Source organism: Elgaria multicarinata, chromosome 1 (genome assembly GCF_023053635.1).
Source record: "Elgaria multicarinata webbii isolate HBS135686 ecotype San Diego chromosome 1, rElgMul1.1.pri, whole genome shotgun sequence".
In the NCBI taxonomy this organism is placed as follows: domain Eukaryota; kingdom Metazoa; phylum Chordata; class Lepidosauria; order Squamata; family Anguidae; genus Elgaria; species Elgaria multicarinata.
In genome coordinates, this window is record NC_086171.1 from 13,390,340 (window position 1) to 13,417,116 (window position 26,777).

At 43.0% G+C, this 26,777-nt stretch overlaps 1 protein-coding gene across 1 annotated transcript in view; it reads right to left on the minus strand.

Annotated features, from left to right (window-relative positions):
- THSD7A (thrombospondin type 1 domain containing 7A) overlaps nt 1–11,888 on the minus strand; it is a 341,657-nt gene extending 329,769 nt beyond the window's left edge. Inside the window, exon 1 of the mRNA XM_063123528.1 lies at nt 11,834–11,888. The gene's annotated coding sequence lies outside the window, so the exon portion shown is untranslated. The remainder of the gene's footprint in view (nt 1–11,833) is intronic.
- Nucleotides 11,889–26,777: the final 14,889 nt, after the last annotated feature.

Sequence of the window (26,777 nt, forward strand, 5' to 3'; positions counted from 1 at the left end):
CACGCTCAGCAGGGGCTCTCTCAAGCTTTGCCTTGTTTGTTTGAGCGGCACGCTGGCTGCTGTGATCTGGGCTACTGAAGGATGCTTTAGGGGCAGGGAGTCCAGAGATCTGCCACTCATCAGGAGACCAGCTGTAAGGTGGTTGTCGTTATAAATAGGAAGGCTAGGATAGTTCATATACCTTTGTCCCTAGTCTCCTCTCCTCCCCACCCACCAGCATGCCCCTTTTCACCCCCCTATGTGTTCGCATTTGTGAGTTCAGACAAGCAGCTGGCACAGTTTTCTCTGTACGGGCAGCTGGCTGCAAGGGGGTGGAGATCTAGGATACCTGGATCCAAGGGCAGAGCGCTGTCTCCAGCCTCAGATCCCGGAATCTGAAATATCCAAAGTCTTCCAGATGCTGTCTAGGGGCCATAAGATTTCCCCTTGCAGAGTGTGGAGCACTCTGAATACTTGAAAACACTTTACTTTATTACTTTTCTATACCGCCCAATAGCTGAAGCTATCTGCACAGTTCACAACAATATTATTATTATTATTATTATTATTATTTATTTATTTATATAGCACCATCAATGTACATGGTGCTGTACAGAGTAAAACAGTAAAACAGTAAATAGCAAGACCCTGCCGCTTAGGCTTACATTCTAATTATACCACCCTAAGTTCCTTGGAGGAAGAGTAAAATAAAAAATGGAAGTAGATAAATATTTATTAACATTGAATCAGAGACTACATTCAAAGAATAGCATATGTTTTATTTTACAAGCATTTTTTTTGTACTTTGGTTTGCCATCCAAGACGCATTTCACACCTGCATAAAGCACATGCTAAGTACTGCTATGAAAAACTGTTACTTTTACATGCAACAGATACAACAGCACCATCACTAAAAATACAGATACAAGTGTTTATTATTTTTGCAAACAAATAATACTATTAATGTTCCACTCATGAAACTCTTTTGTTTTTTGCTTCTTGTTCATTTGGTTTTTTGAATTGGGCTTTTATATGGCTTTATTATGTTTATAGGATACTTTTAGCAATAATTTATTTGTAAGCCACCTTGAACATGTTTGTAGAAAGGCAGGAAATATATCTTTATATGTCTATATTATGGGTTGCATTCACCCAGTTTGGCTCTCCCTCCCTCCTGTGAGCTATTTGTGGGGAGGGGAGGGGAATGAATATTACCACATCAGAATTGCCCCATCTCACATCACATGCAACAAGAGGTGGTGGTAGGGGGTAATGAATCCTGATAGACACAGGAATTTGATGGTGAGGCCATAAAGGAACATTGCCCCATCCGAGCTATTTAGAAGTACCCAGCCTAACGAATTCTGAAGTTGTTCACATAAGGCCAGATAGATATGATTTTGTTGTCTTTGCACTGCAAAGCTGTAAGATAAGACTGCTAGAAAGCAGGATTACCAGCAATGAAAATCTGAAGAACGTAAGAAGTGCCCTGCTGGATCAGACCGAGGGTCCATCTAGTCCAGCACTCTGTTCACACAGTGGACAGAGTGCTGTCAGATTCTCAAAATTATTTTTAAATACATGATTCAGAACAGTGGCTGTTCTGAACCAGTGTCTGGGCACGGTAATGGACTGGATGAGGGCTAATAAACTGAGACTCAATCCAGACAAGACGGAGGTACTGTTAGCGGGTGGTTCTTCTGTCCGGCGAGGTGATGTTTGCCCTGTCCTGGACGGGGTTGCACTCCCCCTAAAGGATCGGGTCCGTAGTTTGGGGGTGCTCTTGGATCCAGAACTGTCACTTGAGGCACAGGTGAACTCAGTAGCAAAGAGCACCTTTTATCAGCTCAGGCTTATATACCAGCTGCGCCCTTATCTGGACAGAGATAGCTTAGCTACAGTTATCCATGCTCTGATAACCTCTCGTTTGGATTACTGCAATGCGTTATACGTGGGGCTGCCTTTGAAAACGGTCCGGAAACTTCAACTGGTGCAAAACAGGGCAGCAAGGTTATTAACAGGGACTGGCCGGCGAGATCACATTACGCCAGTCCTTTTACAACTTCACTGGCTGCCAGTCCAGGTCCGGGCCCAATTCAAAGTGCTGGTATTAACATTTAAAGCCCTAAACGGTTTGGGGCCAGGTTATCTGAAGGAACGCCTCCTCCCATATGTACCTACCCGGACCTTAAGATCATCTACAGGGGGCCTTCTCCATGAGCCCCTGCCAAAGGAAGTGAGGCAGGTGGCTACTAGGAGGAGGGCTTTCTCCGCTGTGGCACCCCGGTTGTGGAACGAGCTCCCCAGAGAGGTCCGCTTGGCGCCTACACTGTACTGCTTTCGTCGCCAGCTGAAGACCTTTTTATTCACTCAGTATTTTAACACTTAATTTTAACTTAAATTTAAATTTTACTGTTTTAACTCTGTATTTTAATCCTATATCAACTTTGCTGTGTGGTTTTATCCTGGTTGCGCTTTTTATACTGTATTTCGTAATTGTGTTTTAAACTGTTGGGTGTTTTACTGTGGTTTTAATTTTTGTGAACCGCCCAGAGAGCTTCGGCTATTGGGCGGTATAGAAATGTAATAAATAAATAAATAAATAAATAAATAGATTCTATTTTCCCCCTCCCATCACCGATTTTTACGGTCTACTGCAATTCCTACAATACGAAAGGCTAAACAATTTTTTAAAAGAGTAATTTTGGAAGAAGGGATTTTTCTTTCTATAAGAAAACATTCCAAAATCAAAAGCACTGGTAATGCAAAAATGCAGCAGTAGGTTAATGGCAGAGATGATCAGACAATCTAACATGACAGCTGTTCAATTAATTTGTCAAAGCAAGGATGGACAACTTTTCCAGCTCTGAGGGCCACCCTGGAAACAAATTATATGCTGGATAGCTATGTTTGATTTGCATGTTTAATTGCTATTAACAATCTGAATAAGGTTTGCATGAATATGGATAGTGCAAAGCCAGAGCTGTTGCACAATAGTGCATCTATTATGTGATATTTTTATTTTGCAATGATTCAAGCCATCTATGGTGCCAATGAGAGCTTCCCATTTAAATGCAAATAGCAACTTCCAAGACACAATTTTTGTAGGGATTGTGGCAGGGAGTTAAAATTTCCCCTTTCCACAAGCATCCCAAGGTCCCCCATAGTTGTTCAGGCTTCCCATGGCTGCTATTTGCATAAGGAAAAAAATACTTTAATTGCAATTAACATAACAAACGTCTAGTTTGTCCGGACTTCTATAAACCCAAGGGAGCCTTAGTTTTGTTTTTCTGGATCAGTTCTCACACCCCCATCACATTGCAAACTGCTTTTGAAACTTATTGGAGTAGAGTTTCAAATGTGATCATGGCATACAGGTTAGCTGTTCAAAGAAAAAGCCAAATATTCCAAAGGGCTAACGCATGGCTTGTATGTTACCCAGCTGCGTCATAATTAATTTAAAAATTAGATAATTGTTTTTAAGAAATCATTTCCATTAATTCTCACAGGCTCTATGGCTCTTCCTCACTTCATCTTAGTATATGACTTACCTGTCTCAATTTTAAACTTCCATTTAAATGAGGCCTTAGCTAGACCGGGCGAAATCCCGGGGCGAACCCCAGGATCATCCCTGTGCATCCACATGATGCACAGGATCCCGGGATCATGGAGGGAAGATCCCTCCCTTGCCCCGGGATTTCACCCTCCCCTTTGGGCCCGCTTTTTCCTTGGTACGTGTGGCCCGTTGCTCGATTCCTCGCACGGAGCCAGGAGGAGCGCTGTGCCCATTGGGGGTAGGGTGGGGGGAGCGGGGAAATTAAATTATTTTTAAAAAAAGGACCTACCTTTGCGCACAACCATTCATGCGCTCCTGTGTCTTTAAAAATTAAAAAATGGCCTCACTTGTAAATGGAGGAGGGACCTCGCATTAATCACAATGCGAGATCTTCCCTTCTCCGTCACGGACTGTAAGGTAGGTCTAGCTAAGGCCTGAGTTAAACAGAGAGATACTGCAAGATTGTCTAATAATAATGTATAAGATGAAGTGGCAGAAAGGAGGGATGCTACATGGCTAATTTAAAACTGGCCTGATTTGACTGCTCTACAATCTGGCTGGGACACTTTTTTCTAGGGCACCCCCAATATCAGTGTCCCATGGGCAAAGTTTAATTTGTATGCATGTGCTTCATTTAAATGCAAATATAATGTGAACCCTTTTCTTCCCTAAGGGAATAGTGGCAGCTTTAAGCATTAAGCCTGATACACTGCTCAGTAAGTCTGATACTCAGTTTTCCAAACAATGGTTTGCCCACAAATCAGATCCATGCAGACAAATAGTATGAATGTTTATTCAGATTGTAGGCCCACTAAGTTCAATTGGACCTACTCCAAAAGAAGTGTGCACACAGGACTGCAGTCCTAGAGCATAATCCTGTGCATACCTATAGTAAATCCCATTCCGTTCAAAAGGACTTATTCCCAGGTAAGATGTAGGATTGCAGCTGGGCAAAGCGGAGCAATGGGAGATTGAAGTGGCAGATCATCCACTACTTCTAAAGCCTTGCCTGCTCTTGCTAGCCAGGGAAAGCAAGGTGTTGTGCAGGGGGGGATGGGCATACCTTTTTCATTGTCTGTGGTCCTGGTTCTTGTTTTCAATGGGAAGGAAAATCATAGAATCATAGAATAGCAGAGTTGGAAGGGGCCTACAAGGCCATCGAGTCCAACCCCCTGCTCAATGCAGGAATCCACCCTAAAGCATCCCTGACAGATGGCTGTCCAGCTGCCTCTTGAATGACTCTAGTGTGGGAGTGCCCACAACCTCCCTAGGTAATATATATGCCAGCTCCAAGCTTGTATGATGACGAGCCCAATCCTGGGGCATCTCAGGGGATCTCTCTCCAAGAGCTCTAAGGCTGTCTCTGCCGCCATCTGAACATCTCATTTTGAGGCCTTTTACCACCAAAAACAACACAGGCAGTGGATCTATGGCCAAGGAGTTTTCTGCATGTGTACCAGTGCCCATCCTAACCATTTCCAGCCAGTGAATCTGGGGTTAAGATTCATTGGGTAGGACAACAAGCAATCCAAAATATCACTTTGTTATTTGCTTTACGGGTAAGAGTTCCCCAATATGCAAATACTGTTTTCCCTGGTTGGGTTTAAGCAATCTTTCATGACTTCATCAACTATGGTTTATGAAGCTTGGAACACGGGTCAGATTACATGTTCCTCCCTCACTCTTGAGTCCTTTGGTAGTTGAGAGCTAGAGCATTCAAATTGGGTCTTGTAGAACTCTTGGGAAATGGGGAACAAGAGACCTTTCAAAAGCCAGGTTTCGTACTGAGAAAACCATCCAACCCAAGCTCATGTGTGATGGCAATGAAAGCAATGACTAAATAAATATTGTCAATAAGCGTTGGAAAAGGCCAGATAACCTTTCACAAAAGAAGCCAAATTCCAATGTAACCAAAATCCACCCTGCATAAATTACCCAGTATTTTTCAGACTTAACTGATATCTTAAGAAATTAGTCCTTATCTAAAAAAGGAGAATGTGCTGATTTGCATTAAAGCGAAGGGAAAAGAGAACATAACCTTATTTGAATGTTACTGCTTTATTGTTGAACTAAGTGTTCTTTTATGCAAAGTTCCACACAACTGAGGCAGATCAGGACATATTGGTTGCAAGATGACACTAACACACACACACACACACACACCACGTCAGTTGCATCCCCGTTTCTCAACTAATGCAGGAATCTAGTTCGCAACATATTTCACTTCTACTTACAAGCTGCATATTGCAGATGGAAACTTGGTGCATGTAGAAGTTTCCAAATCACCCAGGAAATGTTGTCTCACACAGTCCAATGGAGCTTATGGACAGTTTTCAACTATTAATTCTGGCAAAGCGGTGTAGCTGCTGTGTCCAGCTTTACCGGGCTATCAAAATACTTAGCTATTTATGTAATTCTCCTTTAATTAACAGGATCGCATCTTTAAACTGTTAAATTATTTTCCACCTCTACTATCATTGTTTTTAAAATTAGACCTGATGGATACATTGCCTTCCATATTTCATCCCATTTACAAATTTACTGACCCTCAAAATCCAGTATCGATCTTAGGTTTACTTTGATCAATAGTAATCTGTGTGATAAATTAGTCTTTACATTGACCTCGGAAAAAGTCACTGCATACTTATGAGTAAAACACCACAACGTATATTTAATTAGAGACAACTAAATGTTTGGGTTCCCCTCACACTAAATTAAATGAAAAATGGTCATTTATTATCCCTAAACGTAAAACATAAATCTAATTCTCATAATAGCACAATCTCTATCATGACTTTTTTTCAAAATGAAGAAAATCCCATCTCTATTATTTTAAAGCACATTATACCTAGCTAACTAGAGAAACAACACACTATTTTTCAATCAGGCTATTAAGGCTATTAAGACAAGGCTATCTTGTCTTCCTTAAGATTTTTCTTTTCTTTTAAGCTTACATTTTCCTTAGTTGGAGGCACAATTAAAAAATAGAAATAAGGGTAATTCAAACCTGGAAATCTCATCTTCTAATGGAGCTATTCAATTATCACTGCTACCACACAGACACTATACTAACGATGCCCACATGACATGAAGTAAAATATATATATATATATATCAGGTCCCTTTAAGTCTTGAAACTTAGAGGCATAACTGTCCTCTGCTTTCTGCTCTTTCTGTCAGGTACTGTCTTAGAATAACATATGCACAGCTTTCAAAATGGCCACCATAGAATAAACAAACATGCCTCTGGAATACGGTAGTTTATCAATTCCTGCCATTATGCATGTGCAGTCATGCATCAAACAATCCAATACCCAACGATGCTCTGTGTCTATTCCATTGTAACTGTGCCCTGGAAATATTCCCATGATGCCCTTCTCCAAATCTATCCCATTGATCTATTTGCCACCTTACCTGGGTTGGACAGAAAAGTTTCCAACTAAGTTCTCCTCGTTTTACCTGACCAGCTGTTACAGAGAGTCAATCCATTTCCAGCCTGACACAGGGAGAATCTTGCACCATTATGGCAATAGATCATGTGGCCCAATCCTATGCATATTCATTTATAAGTAAATCCTATAAAGTTTAATGGAAATAGTAGGGATTAAGTGTGGCTAGGATTGCATCCTTAGTGCCAGACCTGACCCAGGCACCACCCAGGCTGACTCCTCTTCAGATGAAGTCCCTAATGTCATGATGTCTGAAGATTCTGTATTTGTCCCCATCCCCTGACTCTACTGGTACCTCAACCATCTCAGGAGAAGCTACACCAAGCCCATTTACAGCAGAGGACCTGGAGGGACCTGTGAATGAGGTCCCTGACTCAGCTGCAGCAGCTGACTCACCTGGAGAATCAGAGGGGAGAATGACCTACCACCCAGTCCCAGAGAAGGCTGGCACCAGAAGGTACGGATTCAGGCTACCACCTGACAATGGAGCATGTGCCTCAAGTCCCCGAAAAAACAGGCTCTTTGGAGGTAATAAGCTTCCTCAGGAGAAGGGAACCTTGAAGGCTAGGCCAAGCACTTTCAGCTAGGGCCGGACAGGGTTTAGGAGACCAGGATACATAAGTTCCAGGTTGAGGGCTGTTAGTTACTGGAAACGTCCATGTCTTCAGCTCTATGCAACACAATTTATTGTCCCTTCTGCCTATCCTGACTGACCCCTGCTGATATCTTGCTCCTTGAATCTTGCCTATACTTGAGCTGCTTCACTGTGTTTGATCTTGGCTTTGCCTCATGCTACTAGAGCACACCTATTTGGGGACTGCCTCAAGGTACTTGACCTCAGCTTCTCCTCAAGAGGATTACCTGGATTACCCTGATATTGGACTAAGAGCATCATCACACGGGGGAAAATCATGTTTCTTACTATCGCTTCTCCACCTCCACATTTGTCCCTCATTACTTCCTCTTCTGCCCAGAGGGGTAAGAGGAAATAAACAAAGACCACGTGGCCCATTCAGGGACCCTTTTAATCGTGCCACTTTTCCTGCACACAGCAGGAGATTGAGGCATATTCCATTTTTTAAAAAAAGTCGGATTAAAAGGGGTCTATTTTGCGACAGAAAAACAAGCAGAAGGAGCGGGAGGCAGACGACACCATCTAAAGGAGGCACACACATCCACAAGTGGGCAGTAGCAAGCATGCGATAAAACACTCGTCTGATGAACTTCTGTGACTGTAATTCACTGTGGCTTGGCCAGCGACTTATCCTGTGGTCTAGCTTCTCCCTCACCTCCTACTCAGGAACCAAGCCAGGACCAAACCAAGGCAGGAGACTTAGGCCTTAGCTAGACCTACCGATTAGCCAGCAACGGAGGAGGGAAGATCTCGCGAAGTGTTTATCACGAGGTCCCTCCTCTATTTACATGCGATGCACAACGACCTCAGAAGGAGAGGCGTTGCGCACGCCATTTTAAAAAACTTAAAGGGGCAGCAGTGCATGAATGCTGGACGTTCATGTGGACGCACAGGGACGATCCCGGGGATCACCCCAGGATAAAGCCCCATCTAGCTATGGCCTTAGGCTGTAAACCTATACCTACATTCCAGGTAGGAAACTCAACTAAACACAGTAGGTTGTATCCAATGTTAGTCTAACTTAAGTCTCATTCATTTCACTGGGTTTACTCCAAGTAGGGCCAACACGCAATGGGCTTGCTTTCAATTAAGCATGCACAGGATTAAACTAAACAGCTGCAATCCAGTGCACGCTTACCTGTAAATAAGCACCACAAACTCTATGGGACATCTGCATGGACATGCATAGCATCAGACTGCCTGAAACCTTTTGCCACCTCTTTAAAACTTCAGGAGAATCCCCCAATTTTCAGTTCGGTCACTTTTACCGTTATTTTCAGACTTGAAAATACTATACCAGTGCCCACTTTTATTAAGCACTTACAACCAAATGTGAAAAATAATCTGAGCATCATTAGCTGATGAATATTCTATTGTATAATAGACGAAGCAATTTTATCATATCTTACTGAAGTGATGAAATCTCATTCCACTTATTTAGATAAGTAAAGAAACACACACAAAAAATGTGATTATGGCCTCTACTAAATTATCACCAGCAGCACAATCCATAAGAGCCAATTATTTCTTTCATGGCAATTATGTTCCCCTGATTTAGCTTCACCAATAAAACTCATTCAGTCAGCCAAATGTATAAGGAAATAATATCAACCAAAAGCGATCAACCTAAGTAGGATGGTTGATCCACAACCATCCTACTTAGGCAAAGAAACATTTAGTTGTTAGGAGAGACACAGCAACCTATTATCAGTAGAGCTCATAAATATTGGGGCAGGGGGACTTTTCAAGAAAGTGGAGTGGTCATGTTCTCATGTAACGGTACATCAGGATTCCAGAGAATCTTGGCTTACTGTGAACGAACTATGCACTGGAGCACACAGCCTGTCTCCTGCCAGCAGGTACAGCTAAACTAACCAGGATATAAAAATCTTAGGGTGTTATCTGAACCATGCATGTGAACAGGCTTCTCTAAACATGATATATAGCACACTCCTGACTGGCCACTCACAGAACTTTGCTGGTCGATTTCATGATGTTGTCAAGAAACAGGCCATCTGTTGTGGTTTTCTTCTTTCTGTTGGCTTGTGCTGGTAGTTCCCCACGTGTCTACTCAGAAGTAAATCCCATTCTGTTCAATGGTGCTTACTCCCAAGGAAGAGCTTCGAGGGTTGCATATTTACAGCAGTTGAAAACAACAGTCAGCCAGCCGCTCCTTTGAACACATGCGAGGGAGGGAGGTGCTCCCTCAATTAAAAAATGCCTGACCTTTATAGGAGCCCAGAGAAACAGCAGGATCTTCCGCCTTGTCGCCCCTCTTCTCCCATGTAATGCAGCCCATATCAATCACCCCAAAGAACCAGGAAGCACAACAGCCCCAGGTAAACAACACAATTTCCCTTAATGTAGAGATGCTCAATATCACCAGTGTGTATTAAGTTCTTGTCTACAAAATTAAACATCGTTGCTTATCACTTACCTCTAGGATTTGTTCTAGTCAAACAAATTAGGTAAGAAGCCATGACATAATATAGCTTATGGTCCATAATATGCAATGTTACTGACAGCACAAGTAAGGTAACACCTTGAATGACTAAACATAAGACTTCTGCTGACAAATGAGGCAGAAGCAGAGAGCAGGTGGACTGACAAGAAACGCTTACACAGCATTAGCTGCAAGATGACTCATGCAAGTAACCTAAGCATTAATTCAGAGTGGCGCATTTATTCTTAGAGAAAGTAGGAAGCGTTCATTTGGAAAAGCTTTAAATGAGATTTAAGAGTCACACCTTTGGCATGCTTTAGTTTCCCCCCTCCTATCTACATTTTGGAAAAGTAACCATGCCCACCTACTATTTTTAAGTCTGCAACCCTAAAGACACTAAGCAGCATCCATGATGACTGTAATGTTCTTGGTTTTATTCATTAGTGGCAAGCTTGGCCTAAGGTACACAATATTAACAGGGCTACAAGCGTCTGCTCATTACTTTAAACTAAGACCCAATAAATGTACAAAACATTGTTCCTCTACATTATTATTATTATTATTATTACTACATTTGTATACCACACCATAGCCAAAGCTCTCTGGGCAGTTCACACAGGATAAAGTACTTTAAAAATATATACAAAGATTAAAAATCACAAAAACATACAATTTTAAACCACAAAAACATACAAAAACAAACCCAGGCTAATTACATATTGCTAAATGCCTGGGAGAAGAGAGAAGTTTTGACCTGGCGCCGAAAAGATAACAATGTTGGTGCCAGGCAGGCCTCATCAGGGAGATTGTTCTACAATTGGGGGGCCACCACAGAAAAGGCCCTCTCTCTAGTTTTAGCTTTGGTACTATTGTTTTTCATTAACACAGTGTATTAAGGCTTAAAAAGGCTAGAAAGTAAAATACAGCTGCAAATGAAAGTGATAGTGGGGGAATTATCATCAAGGACAGGAGGTTTTAAAATGTCAGAAGAACAACTTTTACCAGAAGAAATTGCTGAGGTGGAAATGCAGCCTCAAAACAGGAAGCCTCACACAGATTAATTTATTTGCCCTCTTCCTCCACAGATTAATTTAGGGCACAATCCTATGCACGTTTAGACAGGAACAAAAGTCCTACAACTTCCCAGCCAACTATGCTGGCTGGAGAATGCTTGGAATTTTGGGACTTTTTTTCTGGGCGTTGTAGGGCTTTTTCTATCCATAGCATTGCACACTTTCATAGTCAAGCTTCTGATTCGAGTATGCTATAAGAGGAGGGAGCAAACATGTATCACACCAGGATGTCCTGAATAGCAAGTAGATTGCTCAAAGTGATGAAAGCTGCAATCCTAAACACACTTACCTGGGAGTAAAATAGGGTGACCATATGAAAAAGAGGACAGGGCTCCTGTATCTTTAACAGTTGCATAGAAAAGGGAATTTCAGCAGGTGTCATTTGTATATATGGGGAACCTGGGGAAATTCCCTCTTCACCGCAACAGTTAAAGGTGCAGGAGCTATACTAGAGTGACCAGATTTAAAAGAGGACAGGGCTCCTGCAGCTTTAAATGTTGTGATGGAGAGGGACTTTCACCAGGTTCCCCATATATACAAATGACACCTGAAATGCAACTTTTCTATGCAACTGTTAAAGATGCAGGAGCCCTGTCCTCCTTTTCATATGGTCAGCCTAGCATAACGCCCCTTTGAACGATGGCTCTGGATTAAGGGACTTGCCCAAGGACACAGCGGCAGCGCTGAAACCACGCCTACCTGCTCCGTCGTCATTGCGGCAGCGCTGAAGAATCGCCTCCCTCCTCGCCCTTGCCTCATTCCTGCCGCCTTGGCGAGCGGCGGCGGCTCGCTCAGCTTTACGCGCAGGCGCGCCGTGGCCCTATTCGCCGTGTCTCCGCGGGTTGCTTCGCTCCAACTAGTCCCTCCTCGCCTCCCCCGGGGGCTCCATCCGCTGCTTCACGGCTTGCCCGCCCCGCTCGTCCTGAGGCTGGCTCAGCCGCCAGCCTGGCTCTGCTTCGCCCGCAAACGCCCCCCACCCCCGCTCCAAAGACGCGCCGCCCTCCCGCCTCGCTAGCCGCAATGCAGCTCCGTCCGTTCCCCGCCTCCCACAGGTCGTCCTGGCCACCCGGCGGCTCGCTGGGCGAAAACTTGCCTGCCCAAGGCCACGTCCCCGGCGTCTCCGCCTCCCCTTCTAGCAGCTAGCGCGGGAGAGCGCCGGACGAGGACGGCCAAGGACGGAGGGGGTCGCTCCCTTGAGAGAAGAGCGGCCGTCAGCCGTCCTTTCCAGGCGAGAAGCGCCGCTGCTCCTTCAACTCCCGCAGCTTAGGGACAGCAGCCAGCCCAAATGTCTGAGGAAGGAGAGAAACAGACCGTGTGTTTTATAGCCGCCTCCCAACGTCCCCAGAAAATTGTCTCCACTTCCACCTTTGGAATAGCTGACGGCAGTGGAAGTTGGTGGCTCCGATTTCGGTAGGGCTGGGTTTCAGCCAGAGCACTAAAACAGCTATCCAAGGTGCTGGAGTTATTTGGGGGTGGCTTGGGTTCAATACCATGGATAGCTCCTTTAGAGGTGTGGCTGGTTCTGTCTGGAACTCAGGATGGGTTCACAGCCCCATCAAAATCAGAGCCACCAGCCTTCACTGGCTGGCAGCTTAGATTCAAGTGGTGCCCCCCCCCCCCCCCGGACTCAACCTTTCTGGGCTCCTCCGGATATCAGATGCTTAGCGACAGGCCTCCTTGAACTAGGGCTGAACTTTCTGCGCTTGAAGGAAACTACTGAATTTCCCAGGACATCTAATAGCAGTGAATCTGGTGGGCCGCCAGGACAAGGCTGAATTCCAGGAAGTTAGGCTTCATTTCCCATAAGGAGCTGCACGCTGTGGTCATCTGGCCAATTCCAGCGTTCTAGTGTTTAATTTCACAATGACACAAAACAGATGGGGCTGGGTCTTGAAGTGTTTGGTCTTTTGTTCTCGCTGGGTGAAAACATTATGTACAAGTTCAATAGCTGGGATGAAAGTATTATGTGCAAGTTCTGTGGCACTCTTCTTTATTTTGGATGTTCGAAGACCATTGCGTCTTGGCATGAAAACCGGGCTCTGGAGCCGAGTAGGGTCAAAGTAAAAGCCTGCAAAAGCTCTGTTGTTATTAGTGCTAGTGTATAAAATTTCTATTCTGCAAGTATAAACAATGCGGCTTCCTGGCTCTCCCTTCTTACAATCCAATTCAAGTATGTGACAAAGCAAAGGAATTCCCTCAGCCTGAAAACCCATCTTATCCATGTCTTGACTGAAGCCACCTTCAAGAATTATATGCATGAAGTGGGGTCCAACATGAACTCCCCAAGGCATTTCCTGCCTGATGCATAGTACCAAATGGTGTCCCACCTCCCTCCGGTCAAGATATATAGTATTCAAGGCCAATCACATTATTTAAGTACCTGAAGGAGAAAAGGTCACAGTCAGTTCTTTGCATTCCCTGACAGTAAAATAATAATAATATTATTATTATTTTGTGAACCGCCCAGAGAGCTTCGGCTATTGGGCGGTATAAAAATGTAATAAATAAATAAATAAATAAATAAATAAATAAATAATAATAATAAATAACTATTTGGTGCCCTTTCATGACACCCCAGACCAGCTGCTTCAGGCCCAATAGTAGGGCCAGTGCAGCAATGTTGCTCACCCTGCCTCTGACATTGCATGGCTTCTTGGTCCCACTTCCTGATGTTCAAAAATTGAGTGTGGACTTTTGCAGCAGGAAAACCAGTTTGCATAGGCTTCCAAGTGAACTGTAAGCTTGCATAGTCAGGATCAGGTCTCCTTGGAAGCCTCCTCAGTTAGAGATCTCTGCACATTGTCTTCCATGCTGCAGACATCCATGCTCGATGTAAGTATGTCATGGGATAGGGGTGGACATTGGGGGCAGGAGCAGCAGTGTGGCCCCTTCAGTGATCCCCTTTTACACATATAATGTGAACTTCTGGCATCAGTTGTAAGTTGCAATTCGTATCCCATGTTATTACCATCATGTTCATTTTTCAAGTGCTTCTAGCACTCTGTGTTCCGTGACTTTTTGCATCTACCATTTTTCAGCTTTCAAGCCAGCGATTAATTGGGTTGGTACACCTCATTTCCCCCCATTTTACAGGGAGAGATTTATAAAAGTTTCCTTTCAGACTTTCCTAGTAATTAGAAAAGACAGTCTTACAGCCCACTCCACCAAGGGCAAAGCTAGAATTATACAAGAGATGTCTGAACCTTCTCCCGGTTGATTTTATTTCATTTTATTTTTTAAACTGAAAAGCTGCCACAGGGGGATGCCAGATTCACTGAAGAACAGTGCAGTTTCTTAACAATCCATGTTGTTCTCCTCAGCTGCTTTGGAAAGTGTGTATGTGGGATGTGTGTGGAGTTGGGCACATTAAGAGCTGGAGAGAAATGAGTTAAGTGGTGCTCATCCACTAACTATCACAGCCTCAATGAAATATATACCATCAGTGAGGTATATTGAACGCATTTCAGGGAGCCTGTAGTAGAACTGTCCACTTTCCCCTTCCATACTTGCCTGATATGGTTTAGTCCCACTGGCTCTGCTTTGATCCATCTCTCAGTTTGCCTATATATTGGATTGACTGTTCAGCTATGTAACCTGCTTTCCTTTCTACCAGAAGTTTTTGTTCCTCTGTGCTGTTCTTAATAAAACAGAGGCTGTCTTTCAACCTACCTGTCTCTGCTGAGTGCTGACCTGAAAGCAACACATTTTGGGAGCATGAAACCTGGTTGATCTCCACAGGGAAAGAAGAAATGTTATAATCAGCCCACTATCCAAATATTTCCTACATAACCCTAATTTCAGTGTCACTTTCCATCAAGAAAATGTGCATAGAATAGCACTCTCACAAGCATAATCCTATAAATGTTAACTGAACTGAAAGTCCCACTGAGTTCACTTTCCCCCAAGGTAAGTAGAAAGAGGAGTGTAGTCTTGGACACTTTTGTATGAGACTTCAGCATTATATACATATTTCAACTTTCTAAGTGACTTGGAAATACCTTAAATATTTGGAGGTACATTTTGAGTACACTGTGTTCAATTTTCAGATTTTTCTTTGGGTCAGGTAGACTGCATCAGGTCCCACTTGTGCACATGTATACTACCACCATAATCATGTGTGATTCTGCTTTGACCTCCACTATTATTTGTTTTATATTTTACCTCCCAATAGCAAACAGTCTCTCTACAAATACAAACAGGTAAAGTACTAAAATGAAATGCAATGTGTTAAAAATATAAAATGCAATTCAAATATTTTAAAGAACAAAATACTATATAAATTTCTAACCTAGCCTTTTGTAATCTTTTGACAGGGTGCTAATATTTAAAGTTCTTTCTGCTGGTGATTTTTGCGTTCATATTTTTTATTATATACTGCTTTTTAGTTGGTTTATTGTACTACCAATGTAACATCAATTTTAAAAAAGGGATCCAGGAGTGATCCTGGAAATTACAGACCAGTTAGCTTCACGTCTGTTCCAGGTAAATTGGTTGAAAGCATTATTAAAGATAACAGTAGTAAGCATAAAGAAGGACAAGCCCTGGTGAAAAGGAATCAACAAGGCTTCTGCAAAAGTAAGTCCTGTCTGACTAACTTTTGAGAACGCCTTAAGTGTCAATAACCTTGTGGATAGGGGTGATCCAATAGACATTGTTTACTTCAATCTCCAAAAGTCTTTTGATAAAGTAGCTCACTGAGCAAACTTAGCAGATATGGAATAAGATGAGAGGTGCTCTTGTGGAGCAGCAATTTGTTAAAGAACAGAAAGTGGAGAGAAGGAATAAATGGTAAATTCTTCCAGTAAGGGGATGTAAACAGTGGGGTCCCAGGATTTGTATTGGGACCAATGATTTTCAACTGGTTCATAAATGATCTGGAATTAGGAATGAGCAGTGAGGTGGCCAAATTTGCTGATGGCACCAAAATAGGGTGGGTAAAACAAAAAAGATAGTGAAGAGCTCCAAAAAGATCTCTCCAAACTGGGACAATGAGCATCGAAATGGCAAATGAGGTTCAATGTAAAGAAGTATAAAGTGATGCATTTTGGGGCAAAAATCCCAACTTCACCTATGCACTGAAGGGATCTAAGCTAATGGTGATTGATCATGAAAGAAATCTAGGGGTTCTGGTGGACAACTCAGTGAAAATGTTGACCCAGTGTGGAGCTACTGTGAAGAAAGCAAATTCCATGTTAAACATAATCAGGAAAGAACTCAAAAATAAAACTGCCAAGATCATACTCCCCTTTTACAAATCTATGGTGCAACCACACTTAGAACATTGTGTATAGTTCTGGTCACCATACCCAAAAAAGGAAATTATGGAGTTAGAAAGAGTGCAAAAAAAGTAAATTAAAATTATCAAGCGGCTGGAACAACTCCCTTATGAAGAAAGGTTACAGCATCTGGGATGGTTAAGCTTGAAGAAAAGGTGAGTAACGGGATATACGATGGAGGTGTACAAAATTATGCATGGTGTGGAGAAAGTGGATAGGAAAATATTTTTCTCCCTCTCTCAAAATACTAGAACCCAATGGGGTCATTCCATGAGGCTGATTCATGGAAGATTCAAGTCAGCCTGCATCCTCCGTGGCTTCCCACACTTCAATTAATTCCTCCCATATGGCTTCCCCCACCCCCCAGAATAGGCAGCCTGGGAGGCTGCAGAGCAATGGAGTCATGTGTAAGAAAAAGAAACAAACATACAGCACCTTTGGCTGCCTCACAATGATTCAGTAAACTTAAAGCCACCACAAAAATAAATTATTAACCACCCGTAAAATGAGGCAGAACAATGGAGGCTTCTTTCATGGGGAAGAAAACTTCCAGGAAATTGAAGGGCAATTTTTTGGTACTGTACTAGGTCCACCTCTTCCCTGGAACTAGACATTGCCCCACCACCACCTCACACCTGCATTATGATAAATACAAACTGGGGGCCAGGCTGCCAACACAGTTGATGCTGTTGCCACTTGTAGTGGCAGCACAAACAACAACACCCAGAGAGAGAGAGAGAGAGAGAGAGAGAGAGAGAGAGAGAGAGAGAGACCCTGCCAATGGTAAGTCCAACCTGCAAAAAAATGGCTGAGAATTTTTCTTCCCCCCCCCCCCCGGGAGAAATTTGGTGAAATTGTCCCCCCAATTTCTCTCACACCAAATAGGATGGAGAATTTCAAGAGACCATTTGTGCACAACTCTAAGAAATCTAGCTGTGTAAGGGTGCTTTTTCTAAGGAACATTAACCGGGGGGGAAATAGAAAGAAAAGTCATCACATGTTTGCTTTTCCCTGTCATATGGTTGTGTAAACTAAGAACTAGGAACATAGGAAGCTGCCTTGCACTGAGTCAGCCCATGATCCATCTAGCCTAGTATTGTTGACACTGACTGGCAGCAGCTCTCAAGGGTTTCAGGCAGGATTGATTCCTCGACCTACCTGGAGATGCCAGGGATCGAACCTGGGACCTTCTACACAATTAAAAAAAACCCAGTACATATAGCAATTTTAGGGAGGTTATTGGGGAAGGTTTCCTAAGTGTGGACGGTAATCTTAGCAGGAGATAGCTATTTGTTATTGACATCAATATCAGTGAGAGAAGGGCCTGTTCAGTCTCTATGAATCTTAAGAAACCACAAGACTAGGTGGGGTGGCTGAGAAAGAGATTTTGGAGGTCCCCAGTCACAATATTAAACATAAAATCTGAAAAAGTTGTTGGAACTTCACTCTTTTTTCCTTTTTAGTTCTTTAGCAATGGTCTGGTCCTATTTAAAATACAATACAAGCATGCATTAATTCTCATTTCCTAGAAGAATATGATATGATATACAATTAGAAACTTTTAAAAGATACCACTTAAGGCAGCACAGTAAAATGGAATACTTTTTTCCCTGTGCATTTTATAATAACCCATTTCTTAATTATAGATAATAACTCCATCGATGTTTTTTTTTTTTAAAAAAAAGAGGTAACATAACCTATTTAAGTCAGCGGCCTTCAGGCTTCTGATGGTTTCTAGTACAGCCATTTAAAAAAGTATTCTTCTAATGACTGGATTTTAACATAAGATCAAACCTTTTTTAAAGCCCTGTGCAAGCAACAAACTGGATAAGGCTAGTAAAAAGAAGTTTCAGTCCAGATAAGATGAAGATGCTATTCCTCTTAACCAGGAAGGAGGTGCTCAACCTATTCTTGGAAGAGTTTCAAACCCCTTTAAGGATCAGGATGGAATGCTATTAAATCCTGCTCTTGCTTTAGATGCCTAGTAGTCCCAATAGAGGTGACCAAGTGGCCCCTTTAGGATAAAGATAGCCTGGCTAGTTATTTATGCCCTGGTAACATTCAGGCTAGATTCTTCCAATGGGCTGGTTCATGTGGGCCCTTACTCTTCCTGTCACACTGGAAACAATCAAATAAAGAACTCTTCAATTAGTTTTCCATTTCATCCGAACCAGGAAACCAACCTTAAACCAACTTCAAGCCGTGGCTTTGTACGCTGCCTTGTTTTGAAGCCATTAACTGTCATTTTTTGCTTTGGATGAAATTATGGTTAATGGAAGAGTTTCTGGTTGGTTAGATAGCTTGCAAACAGAAGGAGCAAAGGGACTGCATGTACAGCTAAAATGCTTGTTCATATCTCATCTTATTAAGCTGGAATTTGATTGTCCAAATGGAACATATTACATCAGACCTCTTTTGAAAATCACCTGGGAACTTCAGCCAAAAATACTGGTAGCTAGCAAATGAAGATATAGTGAAAGACCTACCACAGACGCATTAAGGTATGGGAAATGGCAAAAAACAACAACACCCACCAATTAAATGAGCAGAGTATATACACTTAAGAGAATGGTAGGGGAGGGGGAATGGCAGCTTTCTGAACAATCTGAAATCTTGAGTTGTATCCAGTGATGGTTTTGCCTTATTTATTATTGCATGTATATCCCGCCTTTTTACCTGCAAGGACCCCAAGCTGGCGTAGATAATCCTCTTCCTCTCCACTTTATCCTCACAACAACAACCCTGTGAGGTAGGTTGGGCTGAGAGTCTGTGACTGGCCCAAAGTCACCCAGTGGGTTTCCATGGCCAAGTTGGGACTAGAACCCAGATCTCCCGACTCCCAGTCCGACACTTTAGCCACTACACCACACTGGCTCTTTGCCTTAGCAGAAAGTGCTTACATCCATGAAATTCAGGGTACCTGATTTTCATCAACCACACAATACCTCCTGCAGCCATCCACTCTGTATCCCATTCCATTCCAGAGGGCCCCACAATCCTCAGGATCAGCTTTGTGCAGACAGGGCTTAAGTGGGTTGGGGGAATGGGTGTAAATCAGATGCCCTGCCTTGTGTCATACAGAAGTATAACAGATTGAGGAATGAGGTTTATGGTAATAAAACTTAAATAAAACCTTTAATTTTAAAAGTGTTATACAGGTAACACAAATCTGTAGATGAATGTTATGTACCTGACTTATTTGACATATGAAATTATAAAACATATACTATCAAATGTATTTTTGTATATTGAAGTAAAATCAGTATTTATTATGGCATCTTTGAGTGAAATGTAAGGTGGGAATTATCTCATAGATTTAGCACTATAGCACTTTATGATGTTCAATAATGTTAGACACTTCAATAGCAATAGTTATTTTAATGTTTTGATATACATTACCCATGACTTTTGAAATTACTGCTACTCTGTGCGTATGGGTGTGCGTGTATAGAATTTGTTTCTCTGGGTATGTTATACATTTTGTCCCTGAATGAAATGTTTACAATGATCTTCAAGTGAAGAAGTACATTCTTTCTTTGTTGACATCTGGTAAATGAAAAGTTCTCCTTTGCAAAACTGTGGATTTTTAAAAAACTGATCTTAACATACATGTAACGTATATGTTGTGATATTTGAAGCTGAGGCTTTTGAAATATGCAGTTGTATATGTCCATTTTTTTCTTTTTTTTCTTTTATGGTTTTTATTTTGTCAAAATTCACAATAAAAAAATGATAAAAACATATATGTCACCCTTTCTTATCTTAGTTCTGCAAGTGCATGCAAGATTAAAGAAACAACATTAGGAATTTCTCCCCTCTGAGAGCACCATTGATTACTGTTTGTTGTTATTTCTTTCACTGTAAATGTTGTTAATGATTTAGTGTATAATGGCTGATTGCTATATTACAACATAATTGACTGACTTATGCATCTCTCTCTCTCTCTCGCACTCTCACTCTCACTCTCACTCTCACTCTCACTCTCACTCTCACTCTCTCTCTCTCTCTCTCTCTCTCTCTCTCTCTCTCTCTCTCTCTCTCTCTCTCTCTCTCTCTCTCACACACACACACACACACACACACACACACACACACACACACACACACACACACACACTTAGCAGAGAAAGTAGCCGTGTCCTATGATATGTAGGACATAATAAACTTAGAACTTGCATATTAAGATCGATTTTTTAAAAAGCCTTTCCCATTCAGAATATTGAAAGCATGGGATTTTATCTCAATTTACTGCTAATGTAATAGAACGGGCCTGGATAGGTATGGGAATGAAAGCTGTCACTCTGTCTAGTACTATGTAGTCTTCTTTGACAGACCCGCAGTATTCAATTACCTAAATGCACAGGCCAAATACAGTGAACAAGAGTTTGTCAACTTTAGCATTCGAACACTGATTTATGGCAGCAGCTACCATTATCCTTTGCAGATGGTCTTTATTTTTTGCAAGGACTATGCATAGAAGGAAAGGTGCTGATTGGATGTGACGATGAAACTCTCTGGTATCACACAGGATGAAAGGATACAGCTATGCAGTTGGATATGACGGTTCTACAAGAAACAAAAAGCTCATCAAAGATCATGATGATGATTCACACAATAAGGAGAATCCATTCACCAGGAACTGAGGAGCAAGCAAAATACAACAAGAACAAAGTGATGGCATTGCAATGACAGGAGATCATACTAACAGAAACTTTCACCAAAGGGTTAATTTGCTCTTAGAGTGGCCTAGTTCACACATAAAGAGAAGCTACAGTAGGTGAATTTCTGTATGTTTTTGTTGTTGTTGTGGCAGTAGCCAGCATTTTGAACATTCAAGTTGTGGCAGGGACACATCATAGCTTTTCATTATGTGTGAACCCAGCAATGGTTGGTTGTTGGGATGGTAGACAAGCCACCCAGAACCCATGAGCTGTTTACACTTGAAGGTGGCTTGTTAACCATCCCAACAACCTATCTTCACTGGGTTCACATGTAACAACAAGATATGCCATGCTTCTGCCTCAGTTTGAATATTCAAAATGGCAGCAGCTGTGATGAGAAGCCCCTTCACTCACAGTAGTTTCTCATTATGTACAAACCAGGTCAAAGTTAGAGGTGTAATAACAGGGGTCACCCAGGATATAGAGCTAATCAGCTCCCTGGATATATGCAGAAAACACTGCCTCCTAGCAAGGCAGTGTCCTGCTCTAGACTGAGTCGTGGGTCTTTGCAAGCACAGACAGGGAGCTAGGCAATAGAATAATCAGTTTGGCAAGCAGATGGATAAGCAGATAGGTTTCAGTCCAACAAGGCTAAGGAGTAGTCAAAAATCCAGACAGAAGTCAGAACACAGGTAGTCAGAGAGGCAACAAGGGTGAGGCGGCAGCAGGAGTGGTCAAGGCAACAAGCAGAAAACCAAGCACAGTAAATCAGTCAGGTACATTACTTGGTACAAAAGCAGAGTCAAGAAACAGTCCAGAGGGCAGTAGAACAGAACATCCATCACAGGAAATTGGTGCACTGAAATTGGCAGAGGCATTGTTTCCAACAACTCTCAAGTTACCAGTGAGAGCTGATATAGCTAAAGCTACTAGAACCCCACCCCGTACTCAGCAGCTACCCATTAGAGTCTGGTCAGATGTCCTCCTCATGAGGAGGGCCCAACTCACAAGCAGTCTTTTTCGGTAGGCAAGCACTCCTTTGCCTGGTAACCATCCTCTCATGGACCTTAAGGTGCCAGCATTCTCAGAGGCTAGGTGGTGGTCCAGTACCAGTGGTGGCATGACACCTGGACCATGGCAGGCGGAGCTAAAGAAGTTCTTGCTGTTTTAGACAGGACTTCTTGTACAATTAAAAACATAACAGTTGTTATGGGATTTTTTTGGTCTGCCTTTTGCAACCAAGTAAAATTTGCTTTTGCCAAGCTGTCATGTTGTGGACTCAGTTATTCAGCCATTCTTGCTCGCACAAGCAGAGCGGACCCAGGGTCGGTCTTGAAGGTGGGCATTGTTAAGCACATGCCTAGGCCCATATGTCTGTAGGGGGAGCACGGTCAACCTTCAGAGCCTCCTGGCCCTGCTCCTTGCTGTCAGTGGTAGGCCAGAGTGAGGAGACAGAGCAGCAAGTGAATGGGCAGTGGGAACAGCACTGAAATTAGATAGACCTACTCAGGTAAGGGCCCACCGAGGGCACATTGCCCAAGTCCACCTTCAAATATGGAACTGCTACTGAACGGACATATCTGGATATGAAAGTTTCAGTCTCTCTCTATACTCAGTAAAGGACAACTGATACTATAGTTTATAGAACTTGAAGTTGCTGAAATGCAATAAACAGTTTGTTCTTCCATTACATAGCATTTCTGCAACTGTAAAGCTTGAATGTCTTGGAAATCTTTCTTAAGGCAGTCTCAAAGCATCTGGCTCTGTTCAATTATTCCTTCACAAAACACAGTGTTGCTTCGACTTGAATTAAAGCTTTTCCGTAACTAGATCCCTTATCTCATTATTTTGGATTTACATTCCAGCTAAGAAAGTAAGCACAAAACATCTGCTATGTTGACTTTTTTTTTTTAATGTATATGCTATGCAAATCTGCTGATAGAAATGTACGTTCCTTAAAAGTACCATTACGTTGAAACAGGTAAGAAGTACACAGATGCTTCTGTTAATTAGTGAGAGGCAGACCAAGTGCTTCCCACAACTTTGGGCACTAATGATGTCTCCCTCTTTTTATGAATATAATGCACTCTCATTTGAGATCGATTCTAATCTTGTTTTGTTTTTTCCCTGAGCAGATGGTGAAATAAGTACGTTTTCTACAGTACTACTGAACTGCTTTAGTGAACGTATCTTTCTCATATTACTAGATCTGCGCTGCACTAGAGAATGCAGTTCTTGACAAAGAGACCGGGATTCTCTTCTCTGGGGGGATCTGCACGTCGTTCCCGGGGCGCTTCTAAGCGACCCCAGTGCGCCCCCAAAGCGCTAATGTAACTTACCTGGAGAAGAGCCGAGGAAGAGACGTCCTTCCCGCCGCTGCTGCCGCCGCCCAACTCCCTCCTCCCCGGCCGGCGAGGAGAGCTCAGGGGAAGAAGGCGGAGTGCCTTCTTCCCCCGAGCTCTCCTCGCCGGCCGGGGAGGAAGGAGTTGGGCGGCGGTGGCAGCGGCAGAGGGAAGGACATCTCTTCCTCGGCTCTTCTCCAGGTAAGTTACATTGGCGCACTGGGGTCGCTTAGAAGCGCCCTGGGAATGATGTGCGGATCTGTGATGAATGGAGTTATAATCGTCTACAATTTGCTAGCCTACAAGCAAAATCTGTCTGTCCGCTTTCGTTGCCGGAACTGTTTTGAGTGGGAGAGGTACTTTCTGAGAGGGCGGAAATAGGCTGCATTTGAGAGATTTGTGAGGAAGGAGTTCCAAAAAATTCCCTTACCCTTAGGGACTGCATAAAGGAAAGGGAGCCTTGTGTGTCTTTGTGATACCACCAGTGAACACACCAATCCACTCCTCTTTTCTCACAGCAATGTGTACTGTCAGTTATTATGACAGTTGCTCTGAGAGTCCCTTGTGCAAAATATTAGAAGACGCCAAGTATACCCAATGTAAAAGTACTGACTATAAAATTGTGGGATGGTGCCATAATGGTTGTGGACATGATACTATATTCCCTGGATGGATGTTCCCAGGGGTCATAGGAGCATCCAGATCTTCCTTTCTGAAGCAGAAAAGGTGGTCTAACCTTATTTATTTATTTATTTATTTATTTATTTATTTATTGCATTTATAACCCACCTTTTTTCCTCCAAGTCACCCAAGGTAGCATACATAATCCTCCTCCTCCTCCTCTCCGTGTTATCCTCACAACAACAACCCTGTGAGGTAGGTTGGGCTGAGAGTCTGTGACTGGCCCAAAGTCACCCAGTGGTTTTCCTTGGCCAAGTGGGGACTAGAACCTGGATCTCCCGACTCCCAGTCCAACATCTTAGCCACTACACCACACTGGCTTTCACCAGTGGCAGTAAGGTCCACATTGGAGCTCCAACAACAGAGAGGGCAAAAAAGAGGCATGTCAGGCAGGGCTGGCTAACATATTCTGCTGCCTGAGGCCAAGCCCGCCATCCCATTCCACATACAGAAGCCACATGGACTGGCAGTTGAATCTTAGCTCAACAACAGCCTAGGTGGTGCAGGGCAGTCTGTATAGCGCATAGAGCTCTGCCTTGCATGACCTTGATGCAGCTCTCTGCACTGCCAGAATCTGCTGCCTGAGGTGGTTGCCTCACTTTGCATTATGGTAGGGCTGGCCCTGATGTCAGGGGCACCTGAGAAGGCTTTGGATCCATTGTATTCAAAGCCCTCCCATTCCCTGGACATGCCCTCAAAACAGGGGGCACAGAAAATACTGAGGCTGGGCCAAGTGTACTTATTTTCTCTTCCATGGGAATCAATGAAAAGGAAAATCTAAAAGAAAAAGTGCTGACAGAAAAGCGGGGTGGGGGTGGGGGGAAGGCAGCAATTACCCACATAATTTAAAACCATGATTTTCTAAGGTTTTAAATCACGGTGGGCAACATCCCCACCCCTGGCCTTTAGTGCACCCACCAGTACAGAAAAACGCAACAGTTTGTGACCGAATGTTGGTGACATGATGCAAAGGCTGAAAATGACTAAATTGAGCTTTAAAACAAGCTACATTTGGCCCACTTCCACCTCCGTTCAGTCGTGCTGCCAAAATTGCTTTGCCACTGCTGTGTTGCCAAATTTCAGAGACATGATGGCAGGGGTGCAGCCTCTGGGCTGTTCCAGAGGATGGAAATTCCCCTCCCAGAACCCCCAAAGGTGCCCACCCCTGTTCTAAATCCTGAGGGGAGCCCACAGGGCTGGAGCAGGCGGCTCCTGCGGAAATTCTCCCTGAAGGCTTGGGAAGCAGAAGGAGATGAGCCACAACAGAAGCTGGGCTAAATGTGGAGCTCCTTCACTCAACTCACAACTGCATAGGAGATAAGTCTGGTTTGAATTCGCATGTAGTCTTCATTAGTTTTCTACCTTGTCATTTACGCATCTTTTGGATATTGTGTTTCATTTGAAGATTGGCAGATTTTAGTCTTGCATTCCTTTTTATATATAGTACAACAACAACAACAACATTTTTATTTATTTCTTACCCGCCTCTCCCTTTGGATCGAGGCGGAAAAACAAATGAATAAAAAACCTCAAATTACAAATGACATGATGACATTGCTGTTCATTAGGCCCATACACGTGTTTTCTTATGTGTGTGTTCAGCATTTAAAATACGTTTTAAAGAATACACTCGCGCATGACCCTTATGGTCATAGACCACTTCCTCATGACAAAGATGAGCTAAGAGTTTGTGGGCAAATCCCTAAATTTGGAACATGAGGGCAACTGACATCAACGTGATTTTTGCCCTTCCTCAAGGGAGCTTTATTTCCTCCCTTTCATATGGGCCTTTCTCTTTTGTCTCCCTTTCTTTTCTGAGCTGGACAAGGCCACAGTATGGACAGAATCTTTTACTGACTGGCGTATCCCATTGATTTACTGCTGTCCAGCTATTGTAAAGATTAGAACAGATGGTCCCCACTCCCTGCTTATCTGTCCACTTCACCGCAGCGGGCACCATTTATTCTAAAGTAATGTATGTGTTTTTCCCTGCTCCTGTCATTAGTGTGATATACAATTAAGGTGAAAACGTATCAAGGCAGGCTGGGAGAGCGATGATTTATTTCTTTAGACTTTGCTCAAGACCACTTAGCACTTTTTATGCTCCAGCTTATGTTAGGCCAGGCTTGCTGAAACATACAAAAACTTTGCCAGCCCATTAAACTGGCCTTCCTCAACCCAGGTCCCTCCAGAAGTGTTGGACTATGAATCCCATTATCCCCAGCCAGCAATATTTCTTGAATTTTACGTAATCAGCTCCTGTACGGCTGGACTTGTGCAACCTAGATAATAGATGTCAACAATCTGTACTTCTTCCACACCTGCTCAGCTTCTAAATGCACCATACACCAATGGTGTCCCTGCCCGGTCCACAACTTCAACTGTCTCCTAATTGGCATCAAGCTCCAGCTTGATGTAACTGGTCCCAAAATAGTGAAATGCCCAGGTCTGCAGAACTCCCTTTGAGCAATACTAGTGGAGCTGAGAGCCAAACTTGGGAAACCCTGTCCCATACTTGTTTAAATGTCATGCAACCTGCATACTTGTTTAAACGACATGATAAGAAAGACCTCTTCAGAGCCAGACATTTCAGCCTGACAAGCTCTCTGAAGAGCTGTACCAGCTGCTGCTTCAGCCAAGGTGTTTCTCCAGAGCTCGCTCACCTGTCCACCCTCTGGCTTGC